At 44.7% G+C, this 11667-nt stretch overlaps 1 long non-coding RNA gene across 1 annotated transcript; it reads right to left on the minus strand.

Annotated features, from left to right (window-relative positions):
• Nucleotides 1-4225: 4225 nt before the first annotated feature.
• On the minus strand, nt 4226-10636 carry LOC103220162 (uncharacterized). The gene is made up of 3 exons (XR_005243368.2): nt 10143-10636; nt 7270-7368; nt 4226-4515 (listed from the first exon to the last, which is right to left on the minus strand). It is a non-coding gene; the product is annotated as an uncharacterized lncRNA (long non-coding RNA).
• Nucleotides 10637-11667: the final 1031 nt, after the last annotated feature.

Below are 11667 nucleotides of genomic sequence, written 5' to 3' on the forward strand. Positions count from 1 at the left end.
TCATTTCACATAAATTGTCAACTTCATTGCCATAAAGTTGTTCATAGCACTTCTGAATTATCATTATAACCTGTAAGATTGGTAATGATATCCTCTCTTTCGTCCCTATACTAGTAAGGTGTATTTTCTCTCTTTTTTAATTGATCAATCTTGTTAAAGGCTTACCAATTTTATGAATCTTTTCAAAGAACCAATTTTTGACTGAGTTAAAAATCCCTGCAGCTTGTTTTCCAATATACTGACTTCTGCTTTTATACTTATTATTTCCTTCTTTCTTTGGGTTTACTTTTCTTTTTGTTCTACATTTAAAAATAGAAATTTGGATAACTAATTTTAAACCTTCCTTCTTTTTCTAATACTACCAAATTAAAGCTATTAATTTCCCTTTAAGCACTGCTGTACCTGCACCCCACAAATTTTGAAATATAATGTTGAACTTTCATTATCCCTCAATCTGAATATTTTCTAATTCCCCTTAAAATGTTTCCTTTGATCCATGGTTATTTATAAATGTGTTATTTAAATTATAAACATGTAGGATTATCTAGGTAGTTTAATATATGATCTAATTTCATTGTGGTTAGAGAACATACTCTGTAAGATTTCAATATTTTGAAATTTATTGATATAAAACAAGTATATAACTTACCTTCTAGAAAGTAGAAAGTGGCCATCAGAGAGGTGTAAATAAAATGCCGTGGGAGTTAGAGGAGGGAGCGGTAAATTCCGACTGTATTAAACAATGGAAGACTTACGGAAGGAGGTGGGATTTGAGCTGGGTTTTGAAAGAAAGATAGAATTGGGAAATAAGGAGATCGAGGGACAGCAGGCAGGAAAAGCTACAATTAGACTCAGCTTTCTTTAAAAGGAGTAACTATGATTATCTTTTATGAAACCCAAGGCCTCAGAGCACTGCTGGGAAAGTGACTGCAGACCCATGGCCCCAGTATTCTTCTCTCAGTTGCCTCTAAATATCTGTTTTCAAATAACCACTTAGACATTTTAAACTCTGAATCTGGCCACCTCCTGTTTTAGAAATTGAAGCAGTAACATGTACTTTAAACTCACAATGAGAAGGGCCAGATTTCATAACTTGAAAAGCAATTTTCTTTCTATTTTTAGGATACGTACCATTCTATGATTTCTTTTTCTGCCCGCAGATCTGGGAGCATGATGAGTGTGATACACTGAGACATTTGTGTTCCTAGTCACAGCCTCTCCCTTTGGAGAAGTTTAGACTTCTTAATGATATCATTGGAGAAAACCTTCACTTATCTCTATGGTCACATGGCAAGAGTCACTCTTAGAAGTGTCATGGGTAGAAGGCAAGTGGCTCCTCGGGATCTGTGTCATCTGAAAGAAGCTCCTGGTCAGAACCCTCTGAGCAAGTGATACAAAAAAAAAAAAAAAAAAAAAAAAGTTGGGGCCTGAGATCGTTATCCTTCAGCCAAATGCATGGAGGCCACAATTCAGATCCACATACTCCCAGATCTGTGCAAGTTGAGTCTAATTGTAGTTTTCCCTGCCTGCTGTCCCTCTATCTCCTTATTTCCCAATTCCCAAACACACATAGGCCACAATTCAGATCTGCTGGCATCTTTAGGGGTGTACAGCCACCACCCCAGAGCTCCAGGGCAAGACTGGTATTTTCTTCCCCACTTCGTATGCCTCAGTCCCCAGAGTGGCATTTGTGGAAGTTCGTCAAGTGGACAGGCAGGGTCCGCCTGAGCCTTCTTCTTCCCTGAGCTCTGGTCCACAGCAGGAGCAGCCTTTACCCTGAACTTCCCTCCGAGAGATAAGACTGTTGCCCTTATCTTTGGTGATTCCTGGGGGTTGAGTTCCCAGTGTGGAAAGGTTGGTTTGGAATGTTTTCTCAGATGTACTCTGACATGCTAACACTCACATTCCTGCCTAAACTAAATAGTCCTGCCAGCGCTGCCAGATATCATGGTCTTTTGTTGCCATAGATGCCCCTGGAGGAAAGGGGTAAAGGGATGACCTGGAATAAACATGAGCCCTTGATAGCCGTGTCTCAAAAGACTGAGAAGCCACACGAAGCAAAGTGTGGCTATCAAGACCTCTAGTTCCAGATACAGTCATTGGACATAATTCCTGGCAAGAAAGGGGTAATCCAAAGTCAGGCAAAGGTCAGTCTTCTGTGGGTCTAATGAAGTCTATTGGAAGAGTTCATCCTGATGCCTCATTTGGCCTTGCTGAGGTCAATGTCCTTTAGCCAGAAGCTGTATGAGACACACTAGCATATATACAGGACACACTAGCATGCCTGTCCATGTGCAACACATTTTAGCCATGTGTTTACAGTGAAACCTGGCCAAAGGACTCCACCTCCAGTGAGCAGCCTCTCCCTGACTTTTGCAACTCTGAGTCTGGAAAGGTTCCCTATCCAGGATGGTGATGAAGATGAAACTCTCCCTAGAATGTCCCTCTTCAGAGGCAGTCTGAGTTCATGTAGGAGACACAGACAAGGGCTAAGGGCAGAAAGTATCTGTGATGGCATTTGGTTGTGAGGCTTTCAAGGCTGGATGGTCTCAACAAAGCCTGTCAGGCCAGTTCTTAACATTGGACAGAGACTGGACATCTGGTTCCCTCCCCCTTCAAGTGAGGAGGGCAGAAAATACAAGAAGACTATGGGCTAGAAGCCCTCTGAGGCTAGTTAGCCTGGGTGAGTTTGAGAGAGTTCAGTGACAAACACTTCAAACTCAAGTCCAGTGCCTTCCTCCTGATTGTTGCTTTAGGTTGACTACCCTCATATCAATTCAATAACTTTTCCTCCTTCTCCTCTCTACTTTCCTCTCTCTCTCATAGTGGGGGGCGGGGGGGGCAATATTTGAAGAAGTACAAGATTAAGAGGCATTGGGGTTGAGATTAGGAACTAGAAAAAGGTCCACATGGAAAAACTAAATGCCTGATCAGGCCTTATGGCATGTTTGTTAAGAGAGAGGTGGAGGGAATGCTGATAACCAGAAAGGCCAAGAAAGGTCTTCTTGCGAAAGCCTCCCACAGATTCTGATAGTACATTTATAAGCCAAGCCAAACGCCACAGAAAGACATGTTCCAAACGTAATGGGTTCCATGGGCTTGGGTAGAATGGATGTCATACTTGTTTGAGATGTTTCCAGTATCTTACCAGACTGCGCCCAGAGCGCTAACTATTACAACAATGTCACCGAAACAGGAGTGCCCTGGAGTGCTCCACCCTCCACTCTGGGGGTTAGGCTTTGTGCATTAGCATACATTCCCAGCACTTATTAGAACTCCCTCCTGAGTACAAGATACTAGGGCTACAACATAATTGGTTTACATTTAAGTGCCCAAATGTGATTATATAACTTTGATTCAATTAACAGGTCTGACTTGATTCAAACCTTGCTCAGGTATGAGCCAAATAGTCATCTAAATAACAATTAAAACAAGACAAACCAGCCTTGCTGGACTCCAGTGTCGGGAACTGAAGGAACTTCCGAGTCATCAGATAGAGTTGATGGATCCAGAAGCTCAACTCCCAACACTATGCTCACTTGCCTTTGAGGCTCAGTGCTGTGGTCTGGGGCACCCCAGGCATGACCAGCAGGGACTCTCAGTTGCTCCCTCTTTCCAATTTAGCAATGATAAAAGGGAGTCTAGGAGTTGAAAGCAGAGCTAGGATTTTAGTTCAACACAAAGGTTGAAGGCTCATCTAATCCAACCTCCCATCCCGTTTAGAAACCCCTGACTGTTGTCACACCTCTGCCTGGCCTCGGTTAAGAACCGGAAGCCCACTACCCCCACCAATCTTAAATGGTTCCAACTATGGTCAACCTTCGCTTGTTTTGATCTCAAATCCACTTTCCTATAACTTTCATTCAAAAGTCCTTTCATCTTTAGGCCTCCCATGCCATTTCTCAACTCCCTCAACCCACTCAAAATAAATTCTGGAACCCAGAAAGCTTACTCTGCCACAGTATGTTGATGAGCAGCTTAGACTCTTATGAAACTCAGTCATAAGATTGACTCTGCCCTGACTTTTGAACATCACAGCTTCAGATCTGGCAGGGGCAGAGGAACTAAGGAACTCAGTGCTTTGTTGTATGAAATCATTTTGAAGACTAGAACAAAATCAGAGAGGAAAATGAAATAAGTATTTTAAATCAGAGCTTTTGCCAGCATAGTGGCATATGTTGATGGGAGAATCTGAATGTTTTCTGAATAAGTTTTTGTAGCACACTGACATTTATGATTATTTTATAATGATAATGTATGACTTTCATAATATTAGACATGGATCTCAGTGAGGGCCAGTGTGGGGAAGGGGAAACCAGATACTCAATATCTTCAAAACTGGCTAGCAATTGAGTGCACATATCACAGGGGAATGGCCCTACTCAGCTACTAAAGACACTGTGGGTCCATGGCGAATGATGTTTGAGTTCAGCCCTGCCAAACTCAGAGATCAACCTTGACATCACTTTGATCTTTTCCACATTTCTGCTGCTATTTGCCATCAAATCCAGAGACCTGGAGGAAAAGTAAGAAGAAAGAACTTTCAGTGGTTTGAGATAAGCTTCTCTTCACATCCCTGAGCTCAGGGCAGGCAAAGCCTGGTGAATGCGGCACACAAAGCCCAGGCTGCCTGCCCTTGGAAGGACATACACTGCAATACTGTACATCCCCATGGTCCCTATGGTCAAGGATAGGAGGTCCACGTTTAACTGCTGTTATTTAATCATAACAGACTGTGTGGCATTTTTCAGATAATGGAGCTAAAGCTTAGAGAGATTAATGTCACCCAAAGTCACACAGAGCTGAGGGCTGGGCTTTAAACTCAGGCCTGCTCATGTCCACATGGAGAGGACCAGAACTCCCAAGGAAGCCCTTGGATGGAGTGTGTCTGGCCCACAGCATGAGAGAAGGGGCAGTGCCACCTTTGGCTTCTTGGGCAGGGCAACTGTTCTCTTCAGGATTCAATTTCTTATCACATGCAGAGATTTCCTTAGTTTTCTGGGTCTATTTGTAAATTACTCAGAAAAACCTGTCTGGGTGTCCATTCTGCTGTCAGGACGATGGGGATTGGGAAGCCAGCAGGTGAGTGGGGTGCCAGTGATTTCCTGTCATGGGGGGCTGGACTGGGTTCTGACGCCACTCTCCTATCACTTCCCCTGCCTTCTTTCCCTGTCTCCCCATGCCTCTTCCCGCACACTCAGTCCATAGGATTGGGGAGACCCCACAGTGGTCCTGGCATCCCCACACTTCAATTCTGTCTTGGCAAGTGTCAAATAGAGACCCTGCCTTCCAGATACCTAACTCGGGGGCTTGGCTTAGTCTATGAGCCAAAAAGAGGAGAGAAGGTCTATCAGAGTGTCACTGTGGGAGAACGAATGTCCTCAGGTGGTCTCTCTTCAGGCCTTTGCCTAGAGTGAGCCAGTTATGTGGCATCAGGAGTGGCCTCAGCATGGCTAGGGTGGTCCTGCCCTCTGAGAATGAAGGGGCTAGAATAAAATGGGCAAATTAGTTTGCTTCTCATTATTCGCCCCAGCCAGAGAAAGCTTTGTAAAAGATGGCTCTAATTCGATTAGAGTTAGAGTTAATAATCTCTTTGCCTCATTTGCAGAATCCTAGCCCTTCACGCTTGCCCCACTCACCCCTCCTCTTCTTCAGTCTCTTCACCACCCTGTCTCCACCCATGCTTTGCCCTCACTGTACCTCCTCTTCATCCTCAAACACCCCATGCACTTTGACACCATTGAGACTTTGTTGTTCCTTCTACCTGAAGTAGCCCTCCCTCAATCCTCTCCTCACCATCTACACCCAGCTCAGTTGTCACCTTCTTGCTGTAGCTTGCCACATGTCAGGCAAAATTAATTACCCCTCATGCAAATTCCCATAGCACTTTGAATGTGTCTCTATATCACTCATCACAAGAGCTATTTGTTCATACGTCTGTCTCACTGGTTGGACGATGCACTCTTTAGAGGGGAGTGATTACTTCATATTCCTGTATATCCCTGGGCCCTAGAACATGGAAGCGGGTGCGTGAATGTTGTTAGGAAGTGGATGCAACAGTGGAAGATACTCTTCAAGGGGGTCCTGGGCATCTCCCTGGGGTCAAGTACAAAAGACAGGCTCCTAAGTGACAGGACCTCTTCTCCCTCCCTTACCAAATTGTCTAGTGGGTCACAGCTTGGGTCCACCAGCTCTGGTGCAAAAGGTCATTCACCAAAGGCAGAGTTAGGTTTGGGAGCGCAAAGGTTTTTTTGAAGGACATCAAGGTTACTTTTTAAACCTATGATGATGGTTCCCCACAAGAGAGGTGGAGACAGAGAGGTGGGGTTCACAATTTTGAGCTGGGCAACTTAGAGCAAATTGCTTAATCTCTCTGAGGTACAATATCCTCATCTATACAAATGGGGAAATACTACATACCTCCTGTTGCTGTGAAGATTAAAAACTACTCTTTATTGAATTCATTGTACAGCTACAGGCTCTACAAATATCACCCAGTGAGAAAGGGACAGAGACAGAATCAGAAGTTGTACCACCATTCAATATGAAAAGGACATTGGAAACTGCAAACATCTACAAAAATATTAGCTATAGCTTTTTCTCTTTCTTTCTTTCCTTCCTTCCTCCCCTTTCCCTTCCCCTTCCCTCCTTCCCTCCTTCCCTCCCTCCCTCCCTCCCTCCCTCCCTCTTTCTTTCTTTCTTTCTTTCTTTCTTTCTTTCTTTCTTTCTTTCTTTCTTTCTTTCTTTCTTTCTCTCTCTCTCTCTCTCTCTCTCTCTCTCTCTCTCTCTCTCTCTTTCTCTCTCTCTCTCTCTCTCTCTTTCTTTCTTTCTTGAAATGGAATCTCACTCTGTTGCCCAGGCTGAAGTACAACGGCACAATCTCGGCTCACCACAGCCTCCACTTCCTGGATTCAAGTGATTCTCCTGCCTCAGCCTCCCAAGTAGCTGGGATTACAGGCATGCACCAACATGCCTGGCTAATTTTTTTATTTTTTTATTTTTAGTAGAGATGGAGTTTTGCCATGTTGGCCAGGTTGGTCTCGAACTCCTAACCTCAAATGATCCACCCACCTCCCAAAGTGCTGGGATTACAGAGCTATAACTATTTATTGAAAGTATTTAGGTCTCAAAATATTAGTCCTGTTGGGAACGGAAACTAGCAAAAGAAAGACATTTTTTTCTGGGCCACCGTGAGTAGCTGTTGCAGGAAGTGCAAAGGCGAAGGGGTGGTAGGAACAGCTAGTTGTCTACCGACAAATTGTGCCTCACCTTCCATAGGCTTAATGGTTTCTGAGACATGGCAGCCCAGCCAGGGATTGCACTTCCTGGCTCCCCTTGCATGTAGGTGGGGCTGTGTCATACGTCCTCCTGTGGAATGTGATCAGAAGAGACAGGTGTCACTTGCAGGTCAAGACGGTTAAGAAGAGGGTGTGAACTGCCAAAAGACAGAAGCAACTGAGGTGTCCATCACGGATGAATAACTAAACAAAGTGTGGTGTATACTGCAATGGAAGGAAATTCTGACACCTTCTACAGCATGGATAAACCTTGAAGACATTACACTAAATGAAATAAGCCAGTCACGAAAGGACAAATATTATATAATTCCACTTATATGAGGTACCTAGGACAGTCAAATTCATAGAAACAGACAGTAGAATGGTGGTTTCCAGGAGCTGAAGGAAGGAGGGAAATGGGGATTTCACGTTGTTTAATGAGTGCTGAGTTTCAGTTTGGAAAGAGGAAAGAGTTCTGGAGATGGGTGGTGGTGATAGTTACAAAACAATCTCAATGTACTTAATGCCACTGAACCGTACACTAAAAATGGTTAAAACAGGACATTTTGTGCTATGTATGTTTTACAATAGTTGAAGAAGAAAGAAGAGGAGGAGGAAGAGGAGGAGGAGGAAGAGGAGGAGGAGGAGGAGGAGGAGCTGTGACTTCTCCATATCTGCCAGTTGGAGGCAAAGAACTTTTAGGTCATAGATGAAAGAACCACACAAGGGAAATAGCCTGTGCCCCTTAATCACCACGTAACAAAGGACCCTCGCTGACTAGGAATCTGACATTGGGCTCTTATTTGAGTGATAAACAGACTTCCAATGTGTGAAATCATTGAGATTGGGGTTCAATCTGTTGCAGCAGCTAATAGAACCCTAACACAACCTGCAGCTGATATTCACAGCTGATGTGGCAGAATGGCCACTGATGCAGCAGGGTCCCCTGGTAAAGAGAAAGGGGGTAGTTTCAGAAATGGTCATGGTTTGAGACAGAGAAGACATTGCTGCTGAGGGCCCATCTTCAAGTTGAGCAGTTCTCAAAAACTAAGTCACAACCCCTTGTCTGCAAGGTGGCTTCCAAGGACTTTGTTTGTAAGGAAACTCGGAGGAGTTTATCTCCTTGAAAGACATGTCACCCATTCTGGGTTAGGAACTGGGTGTGGGCTTGGGGTGTGGAAGGCAGGGGAAGAAGGAGACTGTGGTCCTCAGTCTGTGAGGGGTAGGCATGAGATCAGTCCCTACATGCTCTGATAGGCAGATCATGCCCTGGCTAAGTGGCTCTGCAGTTCCATTTGAGTGGCAGCTCCTTAGCTGAGCATAGCATCGAAAGAAGGCAGGGATTGTCGTGTCTTGTGCTGAAAGGATGATTGTCAGTAGGATATATACCACGGCCACTAGCTGTGACCGGAGCTAGCCACAAACTCCACGATCAGCAGCAAAGGAAGTCCCAGCATCAGGAGTGCAGAGGAGGTAAGAGTGACCAGGACAAGCTCTGGGGCTCACATGGGTCTGTGGAATTTCAGCTGCAGCTACAGTGTGTGGAAGGCCTTTCCTGGCTGTCCAGGACCCAGTCCCTCTGCCTCTGGAGGTGGTCTGGGACCCCAGGGAATGGCAGGGGCTGAGGAGCCCCACAGCCTCCAGGCATGCATCTGAGGTGGCTTGAGTGGCCCAGGAGACAAGGACTGACTTTTGGCTTTCTCATAAGCATCCTGGTAACCTGGACTTCTTGGACTCATCACAGGGAAATGACCCTGGGAAAGAGAGAAGGCCATTCTTGCTAGAGGGGAGATGAGGCTAGAGCCAAACTCACAGAGCACATAAAGGAGATGCAGCCTCATTTCATTCTTCAATTTTGCAAAGAATTTACTGTTTTAATGAATTAGAGCAATTCAGGGTCACCCTATAATAACCATACTCTTACTTACATGTATTCTTTCTTTCCTCCTAAGCTGGAGAGGAAGAGGTGAAGTTAGGGTTTGGGAGCTGGGGATTGCAAACAAATTTGACAGTTGTGTCAAAATCTGGCAATGTACATAGGGCTGAGTCATGTAGGTAAAAGTCATGCGAGTTACATTAAAATACAAGTTGAAAATGATTGGTTTTATAATTTTTTATCAGAGATTTAATGTTTATTAAATGTATGAATGCTTCCCTGTTCCCTATTATAGTGTAGGATCTCCAGAATTCTCCCACAGTGGCCATTAACACTGCTGTGGGTTCTTACCTCTCTTTAGCTTGTCCCTGGCATTTACCCTGTAATGTGAAACCAGGTTCTGAGGTCTCCAGAGATGAGAGACTGCAGAACATTCAAAGAAAAAGTAAAACAGAGACTCTGCCTCTCTCTGCATCGTCTCTCTTGGAGTTTCCTGGAGCCAGTCCTCCATCTTCCTATGAGGTGGTATCTATTTCTTTCTCTTACTCTGGATTAATGTTTGCATTTTCCTTCACCAAGGCCCCAAGGGGAGGCATAGCACCCTGCCCAGGGTCTGAGCCCTATTTACAGAAAGGTGTTTTTGCTGCCCTGACATTTTTCACAGTCTCTTATGCATCCTCAGCCTGGGCCTTGTACAAACACTAGCTGATAAACATCTGATGACAGTCTTTGAAATGGTCCAAGGCCACCTGGGTCCTGCTACCACTTCCTGGGTTTGGTCCCAGGGCTAGGACTGAGCAACAGCCCCTTCCAGCCACCTGACCTGGCCAGGGCCCTGCTAGGAAGGGGAGGTCTGGCCCTGGCCATTGAAAGCTGACTCAGGGCGGCTAAGCCAGAATTCCAGCTCCCACAGCATGAGGAGTCCTCTCCTCTCCCCTCTGCTCTCTTGCCAGGATGACACACCCCTGTCTCCTGCTGTCAGTGCTCACCTGCATGGGAAGCACTCGCTGGGTCACGGGACTATTTTCCCATTTCCTTCAGCACCAGTGGCTGTGGTGACTTGAGGTCATTTAGAGACCTGCCAGCTCAGTCTCCTCTGTCCTTCTTGCCCTCTTGCTGCCTCTGGGAAGGGCCGAGCTATTCCTGACACCTGGAGTAGGACAACAGCATGAGGAATCTATGCAGGGCTGAATATAAGCAAGCTGGGCTCCTCATGAATGACAAAATGCAAGCTCATGAACTCCGACCTCAGGTCTATGTGCCTGGAAAGGCCACTGCCCCCAGGATGTCTCCATATTCTCCAGCTGGGGGTGGGGAGGCTTATGTTCTCACCTCTGGCTCCTAGCTTCTGCTTCCACTGGGTTCTTTCAGTATGAGTCACTTTGCCATCCCGTGTACACTGTCCTGGGTCTGCACTCAGAGATGTGGAACTCGGACCCTCGCCTTGATTTCCACAGAAACCAAACCAAACAACCATCTAAGACTTCTGTGCAGGCAGCAGACTCTGTCAAGGGCTGCTCAGCCAAGAGGATTTACACTGCAGCAGAGCAGACAACTTCAAGTGGAGTTTTTGATCTTTAATGATCCTCTTTGAGGCCACTCCCAGCTCTAGAGATTTCCCAGGGATCAGATCATCCCACATTGCTAACAAAGCTCATGTTTTTCCACAGGTTCATGAACGGCCTATACTGGAACCACTACTGGGGGACTCGGGGGGTCTGCTGTGTGTGTGTGTGTGTGTGTGTGTGTGTAAGAGAAGGAGGTGGTGGGTCGTATTTGGTGGCTTGTTTCTACTTTGTTTTGTTGGGAGACTTGCTTGTAAATGAACCTTTACATTTGGAGGCAGGTGTCCTGCTCCTTGCAGTGCCCACTCACCAGGGTAACCTCTTAGACCCCATCCACAAAATCCAAAGAGTTGAAAGGAACACAAATGCTGTCCAGCTCAGGAGTCTTCAAGCATTTTGCCTGCATTGCATGTCCCCTAAAATAATGTTGAAACATTATATATCCCCCTTGACAGTTTTTTTTCCTCCTCCACTCTGAAGGGATCCCTTAAAATTTTTGGTATTTTAAATTTTTCATCTTGAGTTTAAATAGCTGAAAAATGTTATATTTTACTGTAAATTTGAAATATTTTAACAGTTAAACATTTTGGAATAACTATAAGCCGCTATTTAAATGTATCAAAATAGAATTGGAATGTTTTAGCAATTTAATATCCTCCATTTAAAAAAAAATCATGAACACGCTCTTCTTTAATGGTCAGAAATTTTACATTATTCCTTTTTTCTCCTCGAGTTTGTATTTCCACTCCTCTTTCCCTAAAGAACTTTATCCTGATATATTAAAGTCTTTTATTAATCGCCTTATCATTTCTCTTAAAATGTATACAAATTCAATTTTTTTCCTTTTCTGTGACCATAAAGCTATGTTGTCCAATACTGATATTATGGAACACTCGTTAGTTTCTCCTTCACCTTTGTCAAAACAATTGGATAGTGTTAGATTTGTAAA

This window comes from Chlorocebus sabaeus, chromosome 14 (genome assembly GCF_047675955.1).
Source record: "Chlorocebus sabaeus isolate Y175 chromosome 14, mChlSab1.0.hap1, whole genome shotgun sequence".
Classification (NCBI taxonomy): Eukaryota; Metazoa; Chordata; class Mammalia; order Primates; family Cercopithecidae; genus Chlorocebus; species Chlorocebus sabaeus.